At 39.9% G+C, this 26382-nt stretch overlaps 1 pseudogene; it reads left to right on the forward strand.

Annotated features, from left to right (window-relative positions):
- Positions 1–26382, forward strand: part of LOC136335457 (large ribosomal subunit protein uL3m pseudogene) — a 39640-nt pseudogene that overhangs the window by 856 nt on the left and 12402 nt on the right.

Below are 26382 nucleotides of genomic sequence, written 5' to 3' on the forward strand. Positions count from 1 at the left end.
CTCTTCCTTACTTCCTGTGGTAGGAAAAATAATGACCCCACCCCAAGATGTCCACACTCTTTATCCCCAGAAACCCAGAACCTGTTAATATGTTAAAGTTCACTGAAAAGGATAATTAAGGTTGCTAGTCATCTGGCCATACCATAAAATAGATTATCCTGGATTATTGAATGGGCCCAATATAATCACAGGGGGCTTCAAAGCTGGAAAAGGGAGGCAAAAGAGGAGAATCAAAAAGGAGATAGGGTGATGAGGGATGATTAGAGAGTTGCAAGAGTACTGGTGTTGAAAATAGAGAAAAGGCACCACCAACCAAGATTGTGGTGACCTCTAGAAGCTGGAAAAGACAAGGAAATGGATTCACCCCCACAATCTCTAAAATGAAACTCAGCCCTGCCGACACCTTAATTTTATCCCAATGTTACTTGTGTTGGACTTCTAACCTACGGAACTATAAGCTAATAAATTGCTTTAAGTTTGTGGTCATTATTACCACAGCAATAGGAAGGTAATGCACTACTCTTCAAATATCCTTTGTTCCATCCAACCATGAAATGTCTGTGGTGCTCTTGCTCATGCTTTAGCCTGGGCTATTCTATTCAATATCCTATTCATCTTTCAAGGCTCAGCCTAAATAATACCTTAAATAATCTCCAAAGTCTGAATCACACAAATAGCAATTGATAAACTGCCTGGTAATTTCAGTTGACTGTTGTTATTATCTCCCAACAGGATACTAAGACCTTTTAGAATTGACCTATGTCCTACGGGTTATCTGTGACCTCTTTAGCTCTTAGCACATATCAAGCATATAACTTGGATTTTTAAATACTGGTTATTTGAATTTAATGGATGAAATTAAACTGTCACATCCTATTTTTTATCATCTTTCCCTCTCCTATTTTGCTTTCAAGAAAAGATGTTAGAAATTGATGAATGCTCTTTTTCAGCATTTTAATTTTAATATAACAAAAATAAATCAGTAAATAGAGAGCTTTCTACCAGCCTCATCTTGGTTTTCTTTCTCCTTTCCTTCTTTACTCCCACAGATTTCAGCTCAATGCATCAAGTGCTCATTAAAGACCCCTGTGTTCCAGCCTCCATTAAGCAAATACTATGCACCTAACACTGAATGTGACACAGAGCTCAAAAACAAAAGATTGGAATTCAATGCCAAGGAAGTACACTGTTCATCGAGTTATAGATGTCTTTCAGAATGTCCTATATTTCCCCATCAGTGATAGCCATTCTCTTTAATGTACCAAAGTTATAATCCACTCCAAATAGCTGAATACCTATGGTTGAACTAGGCCCTGTAAGGTATTTAAAGTGAGGTAAAAATTCTAATTCCAGCCCTGGCTGGTGCAGTGGATAGAGAGTGGCGCAGTGCAGCATATGGACGTCCCGGGTTTGATTCCCAGTCAGGGCACACAAGAGAAGCAACGATCTGCTTCTCTCTCTTTCTTTCTCCCCCTTTTTTCTCTCTCCCCTTCCTGTGGCCAGTGACTTGATTGGTCCCCCAGTGTTGGCCTCAGGTTCTCAGGATAGCTCGGTTGATTCAAGCATCAGCCCCAGACGGAGGTTACCAGGTGGATCCTGGTTGGGGTGCATACAGGAGTCTGTCTCTCTATCTCCCCTCCTCTAATTTAAAAATAAAATTCTAATTCCACCAACCAGAAATTTATATTATACCATTTATACATAGTAAAATTAGAGAGCCTGGCAATAAAGTGCTAAATTATGTAGACTGAACCTAGAGGACTATACAGGACATTGATGATGTATCAGTTTCCTATTGCTGCTGTAACAAATAACAAATGACCACAAACTTGGTAGATTAAAACCATACAAGTCTATTATCTTACAGTTCTGGAGGTCAGAGGTAAAAAATCAGTCTCAGTGGGCTAAAATCCGGAGTCCCTAAGAAAGAATCTGTTTCCTTGCCTTTTCCGGTTCTAGAGGTTGCTTGCATGACTTGGCTCACAGCCCAGCTCATTGCCACATGCCTTCTCTCCTATTCTGAGCTTCTAGCCTCCCTCTTGTAAGGACCCTTGTGATTACATTGAGCCCACCTGCATAACCCAGGATAACCTCTCCATCTCAAGGCCCTTAATTTAACCAAATCTGCAAAATTCCTTTTGTCATGTAAGGTAACATTCACAGATTTTAGGGAATTCAAACTGGACACCTTTGTGGGAAGAGGGGGGCATAATTCAGCCCACCACCAATGTACAACTGTGTAATGCACAACTGAGAGTAACTAGAGAAATTTTAAAAACGTAATGAAGGAAATGAACTTAAACTCTACTTTAAAAGACAGGTGAACTGTAATTTGCAGAGAAAAATTAGGAAAGCCTTCCAACAGGGAAAACACTGAAGGCAGCAAAAGTATACTTCAAATTAAAGGATCTCAAGGTGCTAGCTTCTGAAGAGGACAAGATTTACACAGATTAAGTGGTTAGTAAAAGAACTTAATGGACAAAGTGAAGTGTAGAAAAGAAAGGCTCTTAACATGAATAATTTTTGGCCAAACTTACTTTCTCTAAAACAAAGAGACTTTTAGCAGGACTTACTTTTTCTGAAAAGACTCCCTATTCTTGACCTTGAGGCTGGTTTCCCAGACTGTGGCTATCTCTGCAAAATTGCAGGTGTCCTCAGAATGTTTCTCCCTGAATTAAGCCTATAGATAAACATTGGAAGAAAGCTAGTTTCACTGCTTTGTTTCACTGCTATGCTTCCTGTCCTCCCCATTCCTCAGTCAGTATGTAATTTTCCCTATAAAAGCCAACCCCAAACTGTGTTCCCCGGGGCTGCATTGATTTGAAGGGCTTCAGCCTCCGTGTGGTCCGCGCATAGCTAGCTAATAAAGGCTCCCTAATTACCTAATTTGGCTTCGTGATTGTGTGGCAAGACTTCTGTTATCTTGCTGTTCCATCATAACAAAAGGTCTTGTATAGGCTTTTAGACCAACAATACTTAAGACAAAAGATAACACAAAATGTAGTCCTATAGCTCTGAAGAACTTAGTCCAAAAGAATGATAATCCAGAAAGAGTTAAACACTGTGTATATTTGTAGCAAAAGAAAGATAAATCCATTGGATTCCAAGGACCCTGAAATCTAAAAAAGGGAGAGCAAATATAATGCAATAAATACGTCAAAACCATTTATCCATCTTTCAGTTCTGCTGCTTTTCTTAAATATCCCTGTATCCTTTATTTTTGCTGACCAAAATAGAATATATAGGAGGGAGATTCAAGTAGGGGGAGAAAATATTAATACAGGAATATTTTCCTTCCTTTTATTGATCAGGATGTTCTATATTTAGAATGTGCTAAAATTTAATAAAATCTACTCCAATTGGCCTACTTCTTTTAGAGGATTCACTTCCCCTCTCCCCTTTGTCTCCTCCATCCTTTTCCAAAAACAAGAACAGAGGTAGGGGGACAAAAGGATTTGAGTGAGAAGGATGTAGGAAACAGGAACTGCAAGGAAAGGGAATAGACAAAGGTAAGATATACAAAAGAAAGATGTTACAACCCATGACCTTATACCACTAATGGACTAAATGTTGAAAATTTGAACACATTCATATATGGGTGCTGTGCTTACAAAATAATGGGGGGGGGGAGAAAAGAAACTGAAGGTAGGAAATCAGAGAAGTTGGGGCACTAAAGAAAAAGAATTTATCATTTTACCAATCTGAAAATGACCCTCAAGCAATTTTACCACTTTTCTTATATTTACATGAGAAATATTCTTTCATATTAGCAAAGTGCTAAAATACTGCCACCCAATGCAATTCTGCTATACTTTCCATTATTCCTGCCTTGCATTATGTTAAAAAACAAAAACATATTGTTACATGGAGTAGTTCACCAACAACATTCCCCTAAACTTTGCCACCAAAAAGTTTGTGAAATATATGCAGATGTCAAAAGCTATGACTTTTGAAATTTTTCAATAGATTTTATTTTATAGAGTTTTTGGTTCATAGCAAAATTGAGAGGAAGTACAGAGGTTTCCTATATACCTCCTACTCCTACACATACACAGCTTCTCCCATTATTAGCATCCCTCACCAGAGCAATACATTTGTTACAACTGATGAACCTACATTAGCTCATCATAGTCACCTAATTACATTAGGGTTCACTATTCATGTTGTATAATCTATGGGGCTGGGCAAAGGTCTAATGACATGTATCCATCACTATAGTGTCATACAGAGTTGTTTTAATGCCCTAAAAAAATCCCCTGTGTACTTCCTAGTCATTCCTCTCTCTGCCCTGAATCCTGAAAATCACTGATCTTTTTACTCTATAGTTTTGCCTTTTCTAGAATGTCATATATTTGGAATCATACAGTATGGAGCCTTGTCAGATTGGCTTCTTTCACTTAGTTACATGCATTTAAGGTTCCTTTATGTCTTTTCATGGCTTGATGGTTGATTTCTTTTTGGCCTAGATTAGAGAATTATTCCATTGTCTGGAGGCGCCACAGTTTATTTATCCTTTCACTACTGAAGGCCATCTTAGCTGCTTCCAAGTTTTGGCAATTATGAATAAAGCTTCTACAAACATCCATGTGTAAATTTTTATGAAGAAATAAATTTTCAACTCCTTTGGGTAAATACCAAGGAGCAAGAATGTAGGAATAGGCTTAATTTTGTAAACCACCAAAGTGTCCTCCAGAGTGGCTGTACCATTTTGCATTTCCCCCAGTGATGAGTAAGAGTTCCTATCGCTCCACATCTTTCCATGCTTTTGGCATTGTCAGTATTCTGGATTTTGATTATTCTAATAGAAATGTAGTAGTAACTCATAGTTTCTTTAATTTGTACTTACTAATGATATATAATGTAGATTTGTAGAACATCTTTTCATATGCTTATTTGTCATCTGTATATCTTCTTTGATGAGATGTCTGTTTAGATCTTTTGTCCATTTTTTTAATCAGGTTGTTTTCTTCTTGAATTATGAGTGTTCTTTGCATATCTTGGACAACAGCCTTTTATCAGGTACGTCTTTTGCAATTTTCTCCAAGTCTGTGCTTGTCTTTTCATTCTTTGGACGGAATTGGTAAAAAGAAAACTTGAAGGGAACCTAGACTAGTGTGTCTCAATGAAAAGGGGATGGGTTTGCTAATATCCCACAAAGGTATTTGATCAGTTTTGACATTTATATGAAAGGGCACCTTTCTGAAGGTCACAGCAGTGGAAATAACCAAGTATTTGATGTCAAAAGATATGTTTTGGTAATAGCCAAGGCATTAACTAGTTAGGACTTTTTGGTTGTAAGTGAATAAGTCCAAACCTACCTAAATAAAATAAGGAATTTACTGACTCACTGAACTTGAAAATCCAAAAGTTGATCTGGCTGCAGGCATAGCTACACCCATTTCTTCAAAATAAATCAGAATGTCCTCCTTTCTCTTTCTTTCTCTCTCTACCCCCCCCCCGCCCACCTTTCTCCACAAGGCTTTCCTCTGTATTGGCTTCACTCTAGCAGCTCTCTCTGGAAAATAGCTCCAAGTTTTTATGGTCCTTACAGCTCCCAAATGAAGCCAACTCACTCCTAGAATTAATTTATTTATATCTCTTTAAAAATAAAAACTCAAATTACTTGGATCGCATGCCTGCCTGTACACCAGCCTCTGCATTCCGATTGAGCCAGTGAGGGTCACACGTTAACAAAGGGAAGCAGAGTCTCTTAACAGACAGTCCTGTGTAGGTTCTTTCTTTCTTTTTTCTTTTTTTTCAGGGGGGTGGAGGGTGCAGAGAAGAAGGGAGAGAGATGAGAAGCATCATCTCATAGCTATAGTTAAGTCACTTTTTTAATTGTTCATTGACTGCTTCTTATACATACTTTGGTGCAGGGTTAGGGGGCGGTCAGCCAAGCTAGTGACCCCTTCCTTGCTCAAGCCAGTGACCTTAGCGTTTCAAACCTGGGACCTCAGCATCTCAGGTTGATGCTCTCTCCACTGAGCCACCACCACTCAGGTGGCACAGGGTGGTTTCTTAAAGGAAAACCAGGGTCCTGCTACCAAAAGGAGAAGGAAATTGTTCCAACCAAAGCAACAGATGCCAACTGTATCAGTTATGAGATTTTAGTCAAGTCACTTAATCTCTCTGAGCTGCTGCTTTTTCCATCAATAAAAGAGGCAGGGGGTGATAATACCAGGCCCACCACTTGACACAGTTCTTCTGAGAATCAAACACTGGATAGAACTTATGCAAAGGATCTGTAAGCTGTGAGGCACTGTTGCAAATAACAGCAGCCCCTATTTACTATGTTCCAGAAGAAGTATTTTTATTAGTGCCTTGGTTACATATCTTCACCAATCTCATTCTGATTTGAAGGGGTTCAGAACAGGCACTTTGGCATGTGAATTATTTTGAGCTGGAGGCAATTATAAGAAACTTTTACTTTTACTTTAAAGAATTTAAATTAAAGGCCTTGCCCATAATAAGAGTTATAACCAGAAATAACTTTTTCTGACCTAACTAAAGAGCAGGACAAACTTCTAGTCACTGAACATCTGCTCTTCCTATCATCCTGCAAATGAATCTTCCTCCCTTCTGAAGCCTCAGGGTGTCTTACTTCATCCTTAGCTTGAAATGTCACATATGCCTCATTTTCCCTTTCTGTCCTTGAACCTGTCATGTATGTGGCATTCCTGTATGTATACATGTAATTAAATTTGTTTATTTTATCTTGCTAATCTGTCTCATGTCAATTTAATTATTATAACAGCCAGCCAAACCTAAATAGGTAGATGAAAGTTTATTCCTACCCTACAGTTTTTGTTTTTTGTTTTTTGAGTGAGAGAGACACGAACATCTCGCTGCTCCTGTATATGCCCTGACCAGAGAATTGAACTGGCAACCTCCACACTCAAGGACAACACTCCAACCAACTAAGCTATCCAGACAGAGTTTAATTTTTATTGATCTTTAGAAAGACAGACAGAGGAAGGGAGAGAAAGGGGAGAGGGGAGGGAAACATTTGTTATTCCACTCAGTCGTGCATTTTTTGGTTGCTTCCCTGACTGGGGATCAAACCCACAACCTGTTGTTTCAGGAAGACACTCTGAACCAACCTAGCTAAAAGGCCAGGGCCTGCCATACAGTTTCTTTTTTTATTTTCAGGGAGTGAGGGGAGATAGTGAGGCAGACTCCCACATGTGCCCCAACCAGGTTCCACCTGGCAACCCCATCTGGGGTCAATGCTGAGTAGTGAGCTATTTTTAGCACCTGAGTCAGATGCACTCCAAAGGAGCTATCCTCAGTACCCAGAGCCATGCTCGAAACAATCAAGCCACTGGCTGTGGGAGGGAAAGAGAGGGAGAGTAGGGGTAGAGGGAGGGAGAGAGAAGCAGATGGTCACTTCTCCTGTGTGCTCTGACCAGGAATTGAACCCAGTCCATATGCTGGGCTGATGCCCTATCCACTGAGCCACCAGTCAAGGCCCTGCCCTACAGTTTCTCAACTAGGTTTTAGGTTTATTAAATAACCTTTCAAACATAACTTATTTCTTTTTTTTTTTTTTTTATATATATATAATTTTATTTTTTTAATGGGGTGACATCAATAAATCAGGATACATATATTCAAAGATAACAAGTCCAGGTTATCTTGTCGTTCAATTATGTTGCATACCCACCACCCAAAGTCAGATTGTCCTCCGTCACCCTCTATCTTGTTCTCTCTGTGCCCCTCCCCCTCCCCCTTTCCCTCACCCATTCCCCCCTCCCCCCCGTAACCACCACACTCTTATCAATGTCTCTTAGTTTCACTATTATGTCCCACCTACGTATGGAATTATACAGTTCCTGTTTTTTTCTGATTTACTTATTTCGCTTCGTATCATGTTATCAAGATCCCACCATTTTGCTGTAAATGTTCCGATGTCATCATTTCTTATGGCTGAGTAGTATTCCATAGTGTATATGTGCCACATCTTCTTTATCCAGTCATCTATTGATGGGCTTTTTGGTTGTTTCCATGTCCTGGCCACTGTGAACAATGCTGCAATAAACATGGGGCTGCATGTGTCTTTACGTATCAATGTTTCTGAGTTTTGGGGATATATACCCAGTAGAGGAATTGCTGGGTCATAAGGTAGTTCTATTTTCAGTTTTTTGAGGAACCACCATACTTTCTTCCAAAATGGTTGTACTACTTTACATTCCCACCAACAGTGGATGAGGGTTCCTTTTTCTCCACAGCCTCTCCAACATTTGCTATTACCTGACTTGCTAATAACAGCTAATCGAACAGGTGTGAGGTGGTATCTCATTGCCGTTTTGATTTGCATTTCTATAATAGCTAAAGAAGATGAGCATCTTTTCATATATCTGTTGGCCATTTGTATTTCTTCCTGGGAGAAGTGTCTATTCATATCCTCTTCCCATTTTTTTATGGGATTGTTTGTTTGTTTGTTGTTGAGTTTTATGAGTTCTTTGTATATTTTGGATATTAAGCCCTTATCTGAGCTGTTGTTTGAAAATATCATTTCCCATTTAGTTGGCTTTCTGTTTATTTTGTTATCAGTTTCTCTTGCTGAGCAAAAACTTCTTAGTCTGATGTAGTCCCATTCATTAATTTTTGCCTTCACTTCTCTTGCCATTGGAGTCAAATTCATAAAATGCTCTTTAAAACCTAGGTCCATGAGTTGAGTACCTATGTCTTCTTCTATGTACTTAATTGTTTCAGGTCTTATGTTTAGATCTTTGATCCATTTTGAGTTAACTTTTGTACAGGGGGAGAGACTGTAGTCCAGTTTCATTCTTTTGCATGTGGCTTTCCAGTTTTCCCAGCACCATTTATTGAAGAGGCTTTCTTTTCTCCATTGTGTGTTGTTGGCCCCTTTATCAAAAATTATTTGACTATATATATGTGGTTTTATTTCTGGACTTTCTATTCTGTTCCATTGGTCTGAGTGTCTATTTTTCTGCCAATACCATGCTGTTTTGATTGTCATGGCCCTATAATAGAGTTTGAAGTCAGGTATTGTTATGCCCCCAGCTTCATTCTTTTTCTTTAGGATTGCTTTGGCTATTCGGGGTTTTTTATAGTTCCATATAAATCTGATGATTTTTTGCTCTATTTCTTTAAAAAATGTCATTGGAAGTTTGATGGGAATTGCATTAAATTTGTATATTGCTTTGGGTAATATAGCCATCTTGATTATATTTATTCTTCCTAGCCAAGAACAAGGTATATTCTTCCATCTCATTATATCTTTTTCAATTTCCCTTAACAATGGTTTATAGTTTTCATTATATAAGTCCTTTACATTCTTTGTTATGTTTATTCCTAAGTACTTTATTTTTTTTGTTGCAATCGTGAAGGGGATTATTCTTTTGAGTTCCTTCTCAGTTGTTTCACTGTTGGCATATAGAAAGGCTATTGACTTCTGAATGTTAATTTTGTATCCTGCGACCTTACTGTATTGGCTTATTGTTTCTAGTAGTCTTTTTGTGGATTCTTTGGGGTTTTCGATGTATAGGATCATATCATCTGCAAAAAGTGATACCTTTACTTCTTCTTTTCCGATATGGATGCCTTTTATTTCTTTGTCTTGTCTGATTGCTGTGGCGAGAACCTCTAGTACCACATTAAATAAGAGTGGAGAGAGTGGACAACCCTGTCTTGTTCCTGATTTAAGGGGGAAAGCCTTCAGTTTAGTGCCATTTAATATGATGTTAGCTGATGGTTTATCATATATGGCCTTTATCATGTTGAGATATTTTCCTTCTATACCCATTTTGTTGAGAGTCTTAAACATAAAATTGTGTTGTATTTTATCGAAAGCCTTTTCTGCATCTATTGATAAGATCATGTGGTTTTTGTTCTTTGTTTTGTTGATATGGTGTATTACGTTAACCGTTTTACGTATGTTGAACCATCCTTGAGATTCTGGGATGAATCCCACTTGATCATGATGTATTATTTTTTTAATATGTTGTTGTATTCGATTTGCTAGTATTTTGTTTAGTATTTTAGCATCTGTATTCATTAGAGATATTGGTCTGTAGTTTTCTTTTTTTGTGCCATCCTTGCCTGGTTTTGGTATGAGGGTTATGTTGGCCTCATAAAATGTGTTTGGAAGTATTGCTTCTTCTTCAATTTTTTGGAAGACTTTGAGTAGAATAGGAACCAAGTCTTCTTTGAATGTTTGATAAAATTCGCTGGTATAGCCGTCAGGGCCTGGACTTTTATTTTTGGGGAGGTTTTTAATGGTTTTTTTTATTTCTTCTCTACTGATAGGTCTGTTTAGGCTTTCTGCTTCTTCTTGACTCAGTCTAGGAAGGTTGTATTTTTCTAGGAATTTATCCATTTCTTCTAGGTTGTTGAATTTAGTGGCATAAAGTTTTTCATAGTATTCTACAATAATTCTTTGTATATCTACGGTGTCCGTGGTGATTTCTCCTCTTTCATTTTGTATTTTGTTTATATGAGTTCTTTCTCTTTTTTCCTTGGTAAGTCTTGCCAAGGGTTTGTCAATTTTGTTGATCTTTTCAAAGAACCAGCTCCTTGTTCTATTAATTTTTTCTATAGTTTTTCTGTTCTCTAATTCATTTATTTCTGCTCTGATTTTTATTATCTCCTTTCTTCGGCTGCTTTTGGGTTGTCTTTGTTCTTCTTTTTCTAGTTCCTTAAGGTGAGAAGTTAAGTGGTTCACTTGGGCTCTCTCTTGTTTGTTCATATATGCCTGAAGCGATATGAACTTCCCTCTTATCACTGCTTTTGCTGCATCCCATAGATTCTGATATGTCGTATTGTCATTTTCATTAGTCTGTATATATCTTTTGATCTCTGCACTTATTTCTTCTTTGACCCATTCATTTTTTAAAAGTATGTTGTTTAGTTTCCACATTTTTGTGGGATTTTTTTCCTCTTTTTTGCAGTTGAATTCTAGTATCAAGGCTTTATGATCAGAAAATATGCTTGGTACAACTTCAATTTTTCTGAATTTGCTGATGTTGTTTTTGTGGCCCAACATATGGTCAATTCTTGAGAATGATCCATGTACACTGGAGAAAAATGTATACTCAGTCACTTTGGGATGAAATGTCCTGTAGATGTCTATCATATCCAGGTGCTCTAGTGTTTTGTTTAAGGCCACTATGTCTTTGTTGATTCTCTGTTTGGATGACCGATCTAGAGCCGTCAGCGGTGTATTGAGGTCTCCAAGTATGATTGTATTTTTGTCAGTTTTTGTTTTAAGATCGATAAGTAGCTGTCTTATATATTTTGGTGCTCCTTGGTTTGGTGCATATATATTAAGAATTGTTATGTCTTCTTGATTCAGTGTCCCCTTAGCCATTATAAAATGGCCATTTTTATCTCTGAGTACTTTTCCTGTCTTGTAGTCAGCATTATCCGATATGAGTATTGCTACACCTGCTTTTTTTTGGATGTTATTTGCTTGGAGTATTGTTTTCCAGCCTTTCACTTTGAATTTGTTTTTATCCTTGTTACTTAGATGAGTTTCCTGTAGGCAGCATACAGTTGGATTTTCTTTTTTAATCCATTCTGCTACTCTGTGCCTTTTTATTGGTGAGTTTAATCCGTTTACATTTAGTGTAATTATTGATACTTGTGAGTTCCCTATTGCCATTTTATATCTTGCTTTCTGTTAGTTTTGTGTCTTGTTTGATCCTTCTCTTTCGTTTTTCTATCTTTTGTTTTTATTTGGTTGTATTCCATACATCTTTCCTCTGTTGCTATCTTTTTTATCTCATGTGCTTCTGTGGTGGTTTTTTCAATGGTGGTTACCTTTGAGTAATGAAAAGGGTCCCTACCCTGTTCATTGTAGCGAACTATTTTGTGAGTACTTTTGCACTCCATCGTCCTTTGCTACTGTTAATCTCCATCTTCTCCCCCTCTTTCTTTTTGTTGTTGTCACAGTTTAAATTTGGTTTTATTGTGTTCTTCTTGGAGCTTTTACTTGTGGCTCTGTTTTTTTTTGTTCTTTGTATCTGATTGGAGAACCCCCTTTAGTAATTCCTGGAGTGGGGGTTTTCTGATGATAAATTCCCTCATCTTTTCTGTATCTGTGAATGTTTTTATTTCTCCTTCGTATTTGAAGGATAGCTTTGATGGGTATAGTATTCGTGGCTGAAAGTTCCTCTCTTTCAGAACTTTATATATTGGGGTCCCCTCTCTTCTAGCTTGTAGAGTTTCTGCTGAGAAATCTGATGATAATCTAATGGGCCTTCCTTTATATGTTGTATTCTTCTTTTCCCTGGCTGCCTTGAGAATTTTTTCTTTGCTGTTTGTTTGTGTCAATTTCATTATGATATGCCTTGGAGTAGGTTTGTTGGGGTTAAGAAAACTCGGAGTTCTGTTTGCTTCTTGAACTTGAGGCTTTAGTTCTTTCCACAGGCTTGGGAAGTTCTCATCTATTATTTGTTTGAGTATGTTCTCCATTCCATTTTCTCTCTCTTCTCCCTCTGATATACCTATTATTCTTATGTTATTCTTTTTGATGGAGTCAGATAATTCTTGTAGGGCTATCTCATTTTTTTTAATTTTTGAGTCTCTTTCTTCTTCTCTCTGTTGTGCCTCAAGTTGCTTGTCTTCTATTTCACTAATCCTCTCTTCTATCTGACCTGTTCTATTAGCTAAGCTTGTTATTTCGTTTTTCAGCTCGTGAATTGAGTTTTTCATCTCTGTTTGATTTGTTTTTATAGTTTCAATTTCCTTGGACATATATTCTTTGTGTTCATTGAGTTGTTTTCTGAGCTCCCTAAATTGCCTTTCTGTGTTTTCTTGTATATCTCGGAGGATTTTTAGTATTTCTATCTTGAATTCTCTGTCATTTAGCTCCAAGGTTTCTAATATATTAAATTTTTTCTCCATAGATTTTTCCTCATCTAGCTGTGTTACCTCTCTTTCTTTTGTATCCATGATATTCGATTTTCTCTTCCTTAATGGCATCTGAGGGTGGTTTTGTTGATAGTATTAATGAGATTTAATAAAGAATAAAAAGTTTAAAAAATAACAATAAAAAAAAATAAAAAATCGAAAAGAGTTGTTTTTTTTTTAAAAAAAAATTAATAATGAAATAAAGAAAAATAAAATAAAAATTTAAAAAAAAGGAAATTATTCCCCCCCTCCTTTTTTCCTCTCCTCTCCTCTCCCCTCTTTTTTGAGAAAATCTTGTGGTGGACTGTGAATTATAACAAACAATGCCTGTGATGGAGGGCCTGAATTGGGGAAAAGTAATAAAGGGGCAAAAAAAAAAAAAAAAAAAAAAAGGAAAGAAAAAAGAAAAAAAAAGAGCGTATGGACCCACAAAAAGCAAATAAGGAAAAAATTTGGGCAAGAATGAAATGATTTGCTTTTAGGTGTTGGTTGTCTAAGAGTTATGATGAGAGGAATAAGAGGAAAACAGAAAAATGGGGGGACAAATTAAAAAATTACTATTGTATTTAGTGGAACAAGAACTAGATAATATGGAGAGCCAGGGATGAGAGCACTGCTAGTGAGTTAAAAAGGTGAAGTAAAAAACCCCCAAAATGCCACAAACATAGGTTTGAGTCCCAGATAAGATAATTTGTTTGTTAGTGAGGTTTGAATGAGAGGAGATGTAAAGGAGAAAGGAAGAAACTAATATAGAGGGAGAAAAGAAAGAGAGAGAAAAAAAGAGGTAACCACTAAAAGAAGAAAAAAGAAAGGAGAGAGAGAGAGTTAAGGGTTTTGGAGTGCAACCCTCATAGAGAGAAAGGAAGAGAAGAGAAAAGATAATGGGAGATGTAACACTTATGGGTAGTGTAGTTCAAGGAGAGGAGAGAGTAAGACCGGTAGAGAGTTAATCGGCCAAATTGGAGGAGGAGAAAAAAGTATCAAGAATGAAGATAAGAGAAACAAACGAACAAATATAATAAAATGGGATAGGTTATAAAGTCTGCAGATTATTCTTGATTTTGAGAGGTTATCTTCTTGCTTTTTCTTTTCTCTCCCTCTTCCTGGTCGGTGACTCTGTACCCCGGGTTCTGCCCCTTTGGTATGCTCAGGTAGAGGTTTGCAGTTGATAAGTCTCTATATCAATGTCATGTATTGTGCTTTAGTCTCGTTGGCAGTCGAAGCTCAATAGCATTTATAGGCTCCGACAGTGAGAGAGTCCGTGTTCCTGGAGCCTTTCTCCTAGTCTTTCCTTCCTCAATTAGTAGCCTGATAATCCAGCTATGGGGTTGCTGCTGCCTCTGCCTGGATAGTAAGAGGCTCAAAGAGCTGGCAACTCCCCACTCTATTTCCACTCAGCACAGGGCTCTGGGTAAGGCTCAGTCAGTCAGAGCTGCTAGCATAATCAGGCGGGCTTTCTGCCCACTCAAAGACCTCTGGCTCTGCCACTCTGTCCGGTAACACAAGCGGGCGCCCACTTCCGGGGCGCTTGGAGGAAACTCTCACTCACTGTCTGCGACCAGGATATCCGGCCAGCAGTCTCACGCTCTGAGTGAAACCCCCAACCGCAGGGAAAAGTTGTAGCGTTGGAATTGAGTCTCACTCCGTCCCCGTGCGCGGCTTTTGCAAGGCGCTGGGGCGGCTCGAGATTCCGCTTTGGCCCACACAAAGGCCCCTGACTCTGCCCCTCTGTGCGATAACACGGGTGCGCACTGCGGAGACACTCGGAGGAATCGCTCACTCCTTATCTGCGCGCGCACACCAGGATATGAGGCCGGCCGCGGTTCCCTCTGAGTGAAACCCTCACCAGCACGGAAAATCTCCACCGTTGGAATTGAGTCTCGCTCCGTCCCCGTGCGCGGCTTTTGCAAGGCACTGGGGCGGCTCGAGATTCCGCTTTGGCCCACACAAAGGCCCCTGACTCTGCCCCTCTGTGCGATAACACGGGTGCGCACTGCCGAGGCACTCGGAGGAATCACTCACTCCTTATCTGCGTGCGCAAACCAGGATATGAGGCCGGCCGCGGTTCCCTCTGAGTGAAACACTCTCCAGCACGGAAAATCTCCACCGTTGGAATTAGTTCTCACTCCCTCCCGTGCGTGGCTTTCCCAGGAAGAAATTCTCGCCCACTAACTGCGCACCAACCAGGAGACCGGGTAAAATGGCCGCTCTGCTTGTCTTTCTTTGTTTGGGTTTGGCGCGAGTGTTAGCTTGTATTGCCCGGGTTGCCACAGGATCAGATTTTCCTCGGCTTGGATCTCTGTGCCACAGCCTGGTTCAGCCATTTGTGCTGCGGCGGCCTGGATCTATTCACCCCCTTTGCCTGCCTCAGTTTCTATATTCACAGTTACCAGAGAAAGCCGCCCTGTTTAGGTTAGTGAGGAAGGAGGAGCATTTCTTACTCCCTATTTCCTTCGGGGTTTGGTTATATATTTAGCCAATTTTTCACTCAATCATACCTTTGGGTGTATTGCGAAGCATCTGGAAGCTCCAAGTATAGGTTTTTCTGTTTCTGGTTGAAGATCTTGTTGAGTTTTGGGGGAGATTTATCGGTATCGCTTCCTACCCGCCATTACTCTGACGTCATCTCATAACTTATTTCTTAAGAAGAATTCCATGGTGGGATAAGAGAGACTAAATTATTTAAATATCAGAGAGTTTGGCAATTACATGTTTCGTCACAAACTCACTTCTTTTGTACAAATCAATGTCATACAATGAGGTTGTGTGGTTGTGTTTTAGGGGTAAATCTCCACTGGCTAAGCTGACAACTGAAGTTCCACACTTGCAGAGTTAGAAGATCAAGTCCTGAAGCACAGAGACCACCACCACCACCAAGGCCTTCTTTACCATCAGTACCACTTTCAATGTTTTGCTTTTACTAGAAGGGAGGTAGAGAATGAGGTGTCTTACTTTCTTCTTTTTTTTAGCATTATAATGTTTGACTTATGTTGTTAATGAGTAAAGAGATATTCATAATATTGAGTGATAATCATTTAATATTGTCAGTGCTTCTGGACTATTAGTAAAACTAGTGGCAAAAATTTTATTGATTCAGTGATTCAGAGATCTTTACATCTTTTTATATTTTCATTGAACTTATTGGGGTTGCATTGGTTAATTAAATAGGTTTTAAGTGTAAATTCTGTAACAGATCTTCTGTATATAGCACTGTATTTCATCACCCATCATCTAGTTTCCTTCTGTCACCATTTATTCCCACTTTACCCTCTTCTACCCCCCCCACTCGCCTTCCCTCTGGTAATCACCATAATGGTGTCTGTGTCTATGAGTTGTTTTGTGAGTGTATGTGTGTGTGTATGTGTGTGTTCCCTCCACCTATTTCACCCAGCCCCCACCCCACCCTCTGACATCTGTCAGTTTGTTCTCTGCATCTATGAGTTTTTTCTATTTGTTTGTTAGTTTATTTTGTTCATTAGATTCCACATATGAGTGAAATCACATGGTATTTGTCCTTCTCTAACTGACTTATTTCACTTAGCATAATACCCTCTAGGTCCATCCATACTGTCACAAAAGGTAAGATTTCCTTCTTTTTATGGCCAAATAATATTCCATTGTGTAAACGTACCACAGTTTTTTTGATCCACTCATCTACTGATGAGCACTTGGGCTGCTTCTAAATCTTGGGTATTGTAAATAGCACTGCAATGAAAATAGGGATGCATATATTCTTTTGAATCAGTGTTTTGGGATTTCTTTGGATATATTCTCAGAAGTGGGATTACTGGGTCATAGGCAATTTCATTTTTAATTTTTTGGGATAACTTCATACTGCTTGCCACAGTGGCTGAACCAATCTGCATTCCCACCAACAGTGCATGAGGTTTTCTCTTTTCTCCACACCCTCTCCAACACTTGTTGCTTGTTGATTTATTGAGGATAGCCATTCTGATGAGTGTAAAGTGATATTTTATTGTGGTTTTAATTTGCATTTCTTTGATGATTAGTGACATTGTGCATCTTTCCGTATGTCCATTGTCATCTGTATGTCCTCTTTAGCAAAATCTCTATTCAGGTCTTTTGCCCACTTTTTAATTAGGTTGTTTGTGTTTTTTGGTGTTGAATTGTTTGAAGAACTTTACATTTAAATTTTTTTCATAAGCTTATGATGGTTCAAGAGACAATGATTCTTCCACTTTAGGGTTTTCACAAAATTCATTTGTTAATCTTACTGTATAGATGTCAAAAAGGGCATCAACAATTATTGCATTATTCTCTATATGATGGAGAAAATGGAATTTTATTTACTATGTGCAGTATAAATTATTCCAGTCCTCAGCTTTCTTTTTAGGATAAATTTATTTAAATTAGCTAGTTATATTAATCATGCTTCATTCAAAATTGCTAACAGTAATACACGCATTAGCTTTCCAACATAGTCCTTATTTCTTACTTAAAATATTCTCTTCAAAGTGTTTCCATTGATAAATATGAATAATTTACAAAAAGGCTCCAGATGAGTCAGGGACCCCTTGCTCAAGCCAGAAACCCTGGACTTTAAACCAGTTGTTGTGGTGCAACCCATGAGGAACGGAACCAGAGCCCCAGTTGACTAGAAATTTAAAGAGCCTTTATTAGCCAGCTGGTGACTGTCCACTGGCAATCCACACCTCCATTTGGAGACCAGAAGCAACAAACAGTCCCAAGCTCAGGGGAAGAGAGGTATTTAAGGGCAAAACCCACAAGTTGTTTCAGCATGTTTGCACAATATCTTGCAAAAGTACACATTATTCTAAAGATAATAAACCACCTTCCTGCAATATCTGCAAGGCTGAAGCACAAAGAACGCATCTGTTAGCAAGATTAGATCTGAGCTTAATTGCTGAGGCTTGTAAAAATTTTCTACTTGCGCTATAGCTATAAACTAGTTCCTCTTAAGCATTGAGCTAAATTGGGTCAGGGGTCCTGAGCATGGGCTGGCACACCAGTGACCTTTGGGCTTAAGCTAATGACCATGAGATTATGTCAATGATCCCGTGCTCAAGCCAGCAACCCCGCACTTAAGCTGGTGAACCTGTGCTCAAACTGGTAACCTCAGGGTTTTGAACCTGGTACCCCAGTGTCCCAGGTCAATGCCCTATCCACTGCACCACCATCAGTCAAGTATTTCTTTATGAACTGCTCATTTAATTTACTAGATGAAATAGCACATTCAAAAGCATTAATTTTTATTAATAGCTGTTAAAAACAAAACAACAGGCTTAGGAATGTGACTTAGCCATAAAAAATAATAAAATCTTGCCCTTTGCAGGAACATGGATGTGCTGAGTGAAATAAGTCAGACAGAAAAAGACAACTACCATATGATTTCACTTATATATGGAATCTAAAACAAAACAAAACACCAACAAGGTCATAGATAGAGAAAACAATTTGACAGTTACAGATGGGAAGGGAGTCAGGGGGATGGGTTGTAAAAGAAGAAGGGGTTAAGAGGTACAAAATGGCAGTTACAAAACAGTCACAGGGACTTGAGTTGTTTATTGATTGCTTCTCATATGTACAGTACAGTGAATATAGGCAAAAATATTGTAATAAGTATGTATGGTGTCAAATGGGTACTAGATTTATTGTGGTGATCACTTAGTAAGTTGTATGTTATATACTCAAAACCAATACAATGTTGATGTCTACTGTAACTGAAAAATTATTTTAAAAAAAAGACACCAGGTCCAAAATGGAGTGGTTTATGCTAAGTTCCATGTCACCAAACAGAAAGGGAATTCCAGTTTTGGCTCTCCCAGAAATGGAAACTTAAAGCAATCAGGAATCACTTGATCAGCACTAGTTAAGTAGTCTGATAGATCACTGCCATCCCCTAAAGCAGAGGTAGTCAACCTTTTTATACCAACGCCCACTTTTGTGTCTCTGTTAGTAGTAACATTTTCTCACTGCCCACCGGTCCCACAGTAATGGTGATTTATAAAGTAGGGAAGTAACTTTACTTTATAAAATTTATAAAGCAGAGTTACAGCAAGTTAAAGCATATAATAATAATTACTTACCAAGTACTTTGTGTCAGTTTTTCGCTAAGTTTGGCAGAATAAATCTTTATAAAACAACTTACTATAGTTAAATCTATCTTTTTATTTATACTTTGGTTGTTCTGCTACCACCCACCATGAAAGCTGGAACGCTCACTAGTGGGCGGTAGGGACCAGGTTGACCAGCACTTTCCTAAAGGAAAGTAACTTTGCAATAACTAACTCACTTTTTTGCCTAGTATAAATTCCTTGATGCTACTTTCTCCTGCCTATAAAAGTCTTTCAGTTTATACAGCTCCTCAGAGCTCCTTTGAATCTGCTGGATTGGCTGCTGCTCAATTTGAATTGATTTTTGCTCAGATAAAATCTTAAAAATCTTATGCCTCTGGAGGAAAGCAGAGTTTGTCACCCCAAAAACACAACGTCTTTTTGTTTGTTTTTTTACAAGGACAGAGAGAGGGATAGATAGGGACAGACAGACAGGAACGGAGAGAGATAAGAAGCATCAATCATCAGTTTTTCGTTGCGACACCTTAGTTGTTCATTGATTGCTTTCTCATATGTGGCTTGACCGCGGGCCTTCAGCAGACCTAGTAACCCCTTGCTTGAGCCAGCGAAGCTGGTGAGCTTTTTTTTTTTTTTTTTTTTGCTCAAGCCAGATGAGCCCGCGCTCAAGTTGGCGACCTCGGGGTCTCGAACCTGGGTCCTTCCGCATCCCAGTCCGACGCTCTACCCACTGTGCCACTGCCTGGTCAGGCAACACGGCTTTTTTTATGTTGATTATTTTAGGCTGGTTATTTTTAAGAAATGAAAACTCGGGAAAAACCTTTGACTTTCCCCCTAACTGCCTAAGAGACTCAGTAGAGGACCTGCTCCAGGAAGAGCACTATCATCACAGATGACTCTAGTGTATTATAGTCTAGGTGTGATAGACAGGGAGGAGCCTAGCAAGGCCCACTTGATCAAAGTTCTCTCTGTTGTTAAAGATCATCCAGCAAACATTTATTTCCCAAACATTTTTTTTTCCAACTCCTTGCGAATTGCTTTCCCGCCCTTTGACATCCCTAACCACACCACCTCCCTTTCTCCTTAGTTGAAGGTGGCAGATAAGCCTTGACTGCAGGATGTGTTCTGGGCTCTCAAATTCTTTTGAAACCCTCATATGCACATACATAATAAATTTGTTTATTTTCTACTGTTAATCTGTCTCCTGTCAATTCGATTAGACTAGACAGAAGGGCAGAAAGAAAATTATTTTTCCTCTCCCAGACCTCAGTTTATCTTTTAACACAGCTAAAGATTTCAGAATTGCAGTTTTTCCTTTTAAGGTTTTGGAAAAGTCGCTATTACATATTCCTAAGGCTTGCGGTGGGGTGGGGTGGACTCTGATTTAATTTACTTTAGAAGCTAAGCATAATCTGTCTATATTTCATCATAAACTAATTCCTTATTCTTGGTGACTGCTGCAGGATTTTGCCACTCCCAGCCGCTCTCTCACTCATTCCTCGCTTTTCTTTCTCATGCTCTGTCACAGGGGCCCTGGTCCCTGGTCCCAGTGTCAGCAGGCTTCCAGCAGGGATAGACCAATGGTGAGACTGGAGGCTAGGAGATTGGACAGGGGAGAGTAAAGGAGAAGGAAGCCTTCCACGTTACTCAGGAAATGGGTTGGAATGTAAACTATGCTGCCTCCAGAACCCCCAAAAATCTATGAGGTATTGTGGTTCCTTCTTTGTGGTAGGAGGTACTGTGATGGGGCAAATAAGGTCTGAATACAATGGAAAAATTTTTAACTTTGCACAATAATAGAAACTAGCTGAGCATGTAGGCATAGGCCATGAGGATGTAGTTTTATGGTTGGCTAAGGACAGAATGACAGGAAACTGTGCTCCCTAGAATAACTGCACAAGCTCTGTGTTAAACTGTTTTGCAAATGAAACGGGTAAACCAGGATGTGGGTTTTTGCTTTAAAACTAGCTTTGCACCGAAGGTCGGGGCTGTTCACTAAAATCCCTGCATGGAATGACAGTGGGCAGTCACCAGCCGGTTAATAAAGGCTCCTTAAATTCAATTGATTTGGGCTCTGATCAATAATTACTCACGTTTGGTCCACAACAGGTACAACTCCAATAATATGTCCCTTCCTTTGGAGAGGAATGTCCTTGTACGCCCAGACAACTGGGCCTCTAAAAACTTCACTGATGTCGTAGTCCACTGAATCTTCAGAGGGTTTATCTCCCACCCACTGGAGCACAGGTATCTTTCCAAAGTCACCAACATTCTTTTTACCTCTTTCCCATTAAGTCTAATAAAGCCAGAAGTATAATAAACCAATGTTACTTTCTGCATCTGCACTTGGTCCAGATCCCTTTGGGCTATATTATGTCAGAGGATGGAAAGTTAACAAAGCCCCAGAACAATAACATGAAGGTATACCGTTGTGTCCATCCCATGGGAATACAAACTTCTTCCTAGGATGAAAAAGAAATCCTCCATCATATCAACAGTCTCTTCCAGAGAATATGGTAATCTCTGGCAAAGATATACCTGGCACAGCAGACTGTGCCTATTGGGCTCAGAATCTGAGAAGTGGCTTAGACACAGACACTTGGCAAGGCATCATGACTTTTTATTTGGATAGCTGCCCTCAGCCTCCTCGTCATCCATTGTGATAGACTGCAAGTGGCAAAAATCCTTTGTATTTCGAGGCTTAGCAAAAGGCTAAGTTCTCCCCCTCACCACCTCCATATTGGCTATAAAGCTGAGTCTTTGCACTCATCCCATACCCCACTTCACTTGCTTGCTTAAGTTGCTAAAAGTAATTTACGTGCCCTTCCTCTCACTCTTTATTTGTTCAGATGCTGACTGATTTCACTTATGCATGTGGGGGGATTCCCCTTTACCCCTTAAATGGATTTCCTGTTTACACCTTAAATGGATTCCTGTACAGTGGTCAGCAAACTCATTAGTCAACAGAGCCAAATATCAACAGTACAATGATTTAAATTTCTTTTGAGAGCCAAATTTTTTAAACTTAAACTATATAGGTAGGTATATTCCTTATCGAGGTAGCATCCGCACGTGGTATTTTGTGGAAGAGCCACACTCAAGGAGCCAAAGAGCCACATGTGGCTCACAAGCCACAGTTTGCCAACCAAGGTCTTAAGAGAATTCCTGTTTTTGCCTCAGATGTGTGACTTTGTATTGAAGATTTCCTTATTTGCATATGGCTATATAATAAAGCAAACCGGGGCTATTTTTGCTGTCTTGCCATCAGCTTGCAGAGGTCTCCTGATCCCATCCTTTTTCTCTTTAAGCCTATTTTCTTCATTCCATATCATTCTCCCTCAGGGACCTGGAGTTACCAGCCGTGCTGGTTTGCTGCAATCCATCTTGATTTCGTTTTATAGATTGAGCGATACTCAAAACACTTATGGGTTGTCCATTCATACTGCCCTTAGACAATCTCTTAGCCATCCTCATAACTCTCTATGTGCCAGACTCCCCTAAGGGCCATTTTACCTTTCTTCTTCTGATAATTGCATCCACTTTACTTCTGATGGTTTTAGTTCTTCCACCTGGCCTCTGTTACTTTAAGATCCTATCAATTCTGTGACTAGAAGGGAGCTCAGTCTTTTAACAGCATAGCTTACCTCTGTAGCCCTGTCCTACAGAAGACAGTCACCACTAATAGACACAATCACTGAAGACAGGCACTCAGTGATTCTGATGCCCCTTTAACCAGCACATTCCTTGTCATTTCAGTAAAGGAGGCATTGTCTGGATTCTTTTGCAAAACATAGTCAGAAGATGGATTTTTCAGACATATATATATATCCACCCTAGAGTATACATATCTCTGAGTCTTTTGATCCTTTACTATCTTCCAAAGCAGTATGAATATTCTGTTTCACATTTCAAAGCTTCCTATAGCAAGTTAACATGATTTCCTAGGGAGCGATGTCCTGTGTTACAAAGAATGCTCTCATATCCATGAATTCTTCTTTATCGAATGTTTTATCTCTCCACCATTAATCAGGATCCTTAAGATCCAGTCCTCTATATACTTTGTCAGTATATAGGCTAGCTCCTGCAGGTCCTTTACCACAGTGGTCCCCAACCCCCGGGCCGCAGACCGGTACCAGTCTGTGAGCCATTTGGAACCGGTCCACAGAGAAAGAATAAATAACTTACATTATTTCTGTTTTATTTATATTTAAGTCTGAATGATGTTTTATTTTTAAAAAATGACCAGATTCCCTCTGTTACATCTGTCTAACACTCACTCTTGACGCTTGTCTCGGTCATGTGATACATTTATCCGTCCCACCCTAAAGGCCAGTCTGTGAAAATATTTTCTGACATTAAACCCGTGGCCCAAAAAAGGTTGGGGACCACTGCTTTACCATATGGACCAGTTCTTCCTTTAGCAGCTAAAGAAAGTGCTAGATTATATTGTTAGTTAACCCTAATAGTCTGGTGGCCAGGAGGAAAGATGGGGGTTGATTATGAGGAGTGGGTGAATTTTATTTTACAAGGTAAAGGCCTCCATATTACCTTTAAGTCAAGGAGGATCATGGCCTTTAACAGGAAGGAGAGGGTGACTTCTTTAGGCTCAGATATAGGGGAATCAGAGGATTCAAGGTTTTCAAGGTCATCAACCCAGATGAGATAGGCTCATCTCAAGTTCCAGAGTCCCAACTCCTTCCCATTCAAAACCCTGACCTTGGTGTAACAGACTTGGCATGGCTAAGAATTCACTGTTCCATGGAGTTTGGTACTGTTATATAGTTCTGGGCCTAATCTTTGACTTTTGTTGTCATCTGGCTGCTGGATTTGAGTTTACAGAGAGAGAGAGAGAGAGAGAGAGTGTGTCAGAGACAGCGAGAGGGACAGATAGGGACAGACAGGGAGAGATATGAGAAGCATCAGTTCTTCATTGCAGCACCTTAGTTGTTCATTGATTGCTTTCTCATATGTGCCCTGACCCAGGGGCTACAGCAGAGCGAGTGCCCCTTGTTCAATCCGGCAAACTTGGGCTTCTAGACAGCAACATTTGGGCTCAAGCCAGTGACCATGGGGTCATATCTATGATCCCATGCTCAAGCCAGTGACTCTGCACTCAAGCTGGTGAGCCCACACTCAAGCCGGTGACCTCGGGGTTTCAAACCTGGGTCTTCTGCATCCTAGTCTGACTCTCTATCTACTGCGCCACCACCTGAGTCTATTTAGTCTTAAATTGGAGGTTTATTGCCCTCAGGATTTCATTTTTTTTTCTCCAGTGCTTTAATAGCATGCAGCAGAGCATTTGATTCTATTATCCCTATAATTACTACTTCCCCAAAATATTTCAAAGACATGAGTTATTATACTTTGCATCCCTTCCAATACAACCCTATCCATGTTTACCTCTAGTGAAAATTTTAATAATGGCACCACTGCAGCATGCCAGGCACCATCACGTATGACCAGTGATGGGATTCTTGTTGCTAGCCAGCCAGTGAGCTGTCATTGCTAAGACAGCATGGGCACCAACTTCACTAGATGGGATTCCTTAGAAAACAGATTTATGAGGCAGAGATTTGTATGCCGGAGGCCTGTTGGAGGGTTCATGGACAATACCTGTAAGGAAGTGAAGGATATAGGACTGGGTAGAAGGAAATGAGTTGAACTGCATAGGAGTTGCATCAGAGGCTTCAGCAGATCCTGTAGGGAGCTCTGGAGCTACAAATGAGCCTTCCAGTCATCTTGATTGGAAACAAGGGACTAAGCTTTTGTAAACCTGCATCAATTAATCATTGGAAGAGGCGTAAACTTGGGCAAATTGGCACCCTTCATCAAGGAGCTCAGCTGTGTGATCCATCAGCCATCAACCTACCCTTCAGCTAGGAGAACCGGCACCTCTGTCTGAAGGAGGGATCTCGTCAGCACACCACACCTGCTACAGTTAGATTTTGCTCACACTCTACAGATTCACAAGCTAAGAGAAGAGAGAGAGGTATTGAAGCAGTCCAAAGAGATAACTACTGTATTCTTTTTTGTTTTGTTTTGTTTTGTTTTGTATTTTTCTGAAGCTGGAAATGGGGAGAGACAGTCAGACAGACTCCCGCATGCGCCCGACCGGGATCCACCCGGCACGCCCACCAGGGGCGACGCTCTGCCCACCAGGGGGCGATGCTCTGCCCCTCCTGGGCATTGCTCTGCTGCGACCAGAGCCACTCTAGCGCCTGGGGCAGAGGCCAAGGAGCCATCCCCAGCGCCCGGGCCATCTTTGCTCCAATGGAGCCTTAGCTGCAGGAGGGGAAGAGAGAGACAGAGAGGAAGGAGGGGGGTGTGGAGAAGCAAATGGGCGCTTCTCCTATGTGCCCTGGCCGGGAATCGAATCCGGGTCCCCCGCATGCCAGGCCGACGCTCTACTGCTGAGCCAACCGGCCAGGGCCAACTACTGTATTCTTGAAAGGATGCTTCTAAGGCAAAAATGCTGGGGGAAATAATCAGATAATAATGAAAAAAATAATTTTGACATTACAAGGAAGTAAACTGAGACCATTTATGATTTCCTCGACATCATGACCACACCTTCCCTGTTCTCTTACTACCTGTCTGATCACACCCTGGTTTCCTTCACTGACTCCCCTCTGCCATCTTCCCCTTCACCACACCCCTAAAGATGTGGCATATGTTTCCTTCTCACTCTGTCCCTTAGATGTGGGTGACAACTGATCCTCCATCTCCAGCTCCAAAATCTAATTTTCTGCTACCTGCTGGCCATCTCTTCCACCCCATCCCAAATTCAACACATTTAAAAACAAATTCCTTAAGATAACATGCAAGGGCCATCACAATCTGGTCCCTATCTAGTTAGGCTATTCCTCCCCTACATTCACTAAAATTCCACCTTTTCTTATGATTATTTTCTGGATACATGTGTAATTTTGTCTCTGTGCTTTTACACATACTGTTCCGTCTTCCTGAAATGTCCTATTTGTCTTTTTCTGTTTATCAAAACGCAATTCATTGTCCAAATCTCTAGTTGCACATCCCCTTATTTAGGTCTTTTCTAACATCACAAGCACAATTTTTCTCTTCCATCAGACTTTGTTTATACCTCCAACAGAGCAGTTACCACAGTCTACCCTGAATTTTAGTTACTGAATTTGTATTCAGCTCTCTTGCTGGGTTGTGAACTCCCTTAGGACTTGCATGTCAAGTTGTTTCACTCATCTTTAGACATTGTACACAGTCTCTTGTACATTGTAGGATTTATACTGGGGTACATATTCAGTTGGCATTACAAAGACCAAGGTAATAGTGGCTCAAACACGATAAAAGTCTGTCTTTCTCACACCAGGACACAAGCTCCTTGTAGCTTGTAGCTCTGGCATCACTTGAGCATTAGCCTCACCTGTATGTCCCAGGGAGCCCCACCAGGTCCACATGTCCTGCAGCAGGCTGGAAAAGA

Source organism: Saccopteryx bilineata, chromosome 4, assembly GCF_036850765.1.
Source record: "Saccopteryx bilineata isolate mSacBil1 chromosome 4, mSacBil1_pri_phased_curated, whole genome shotgun sequence".
Taxonomy (NCBI): Eukaryota; Metazoa; Chordata; class Mammalia; order Chiroptera; family Emballonuridae; genus Saccopteryx; species Saccopteryx bilineata.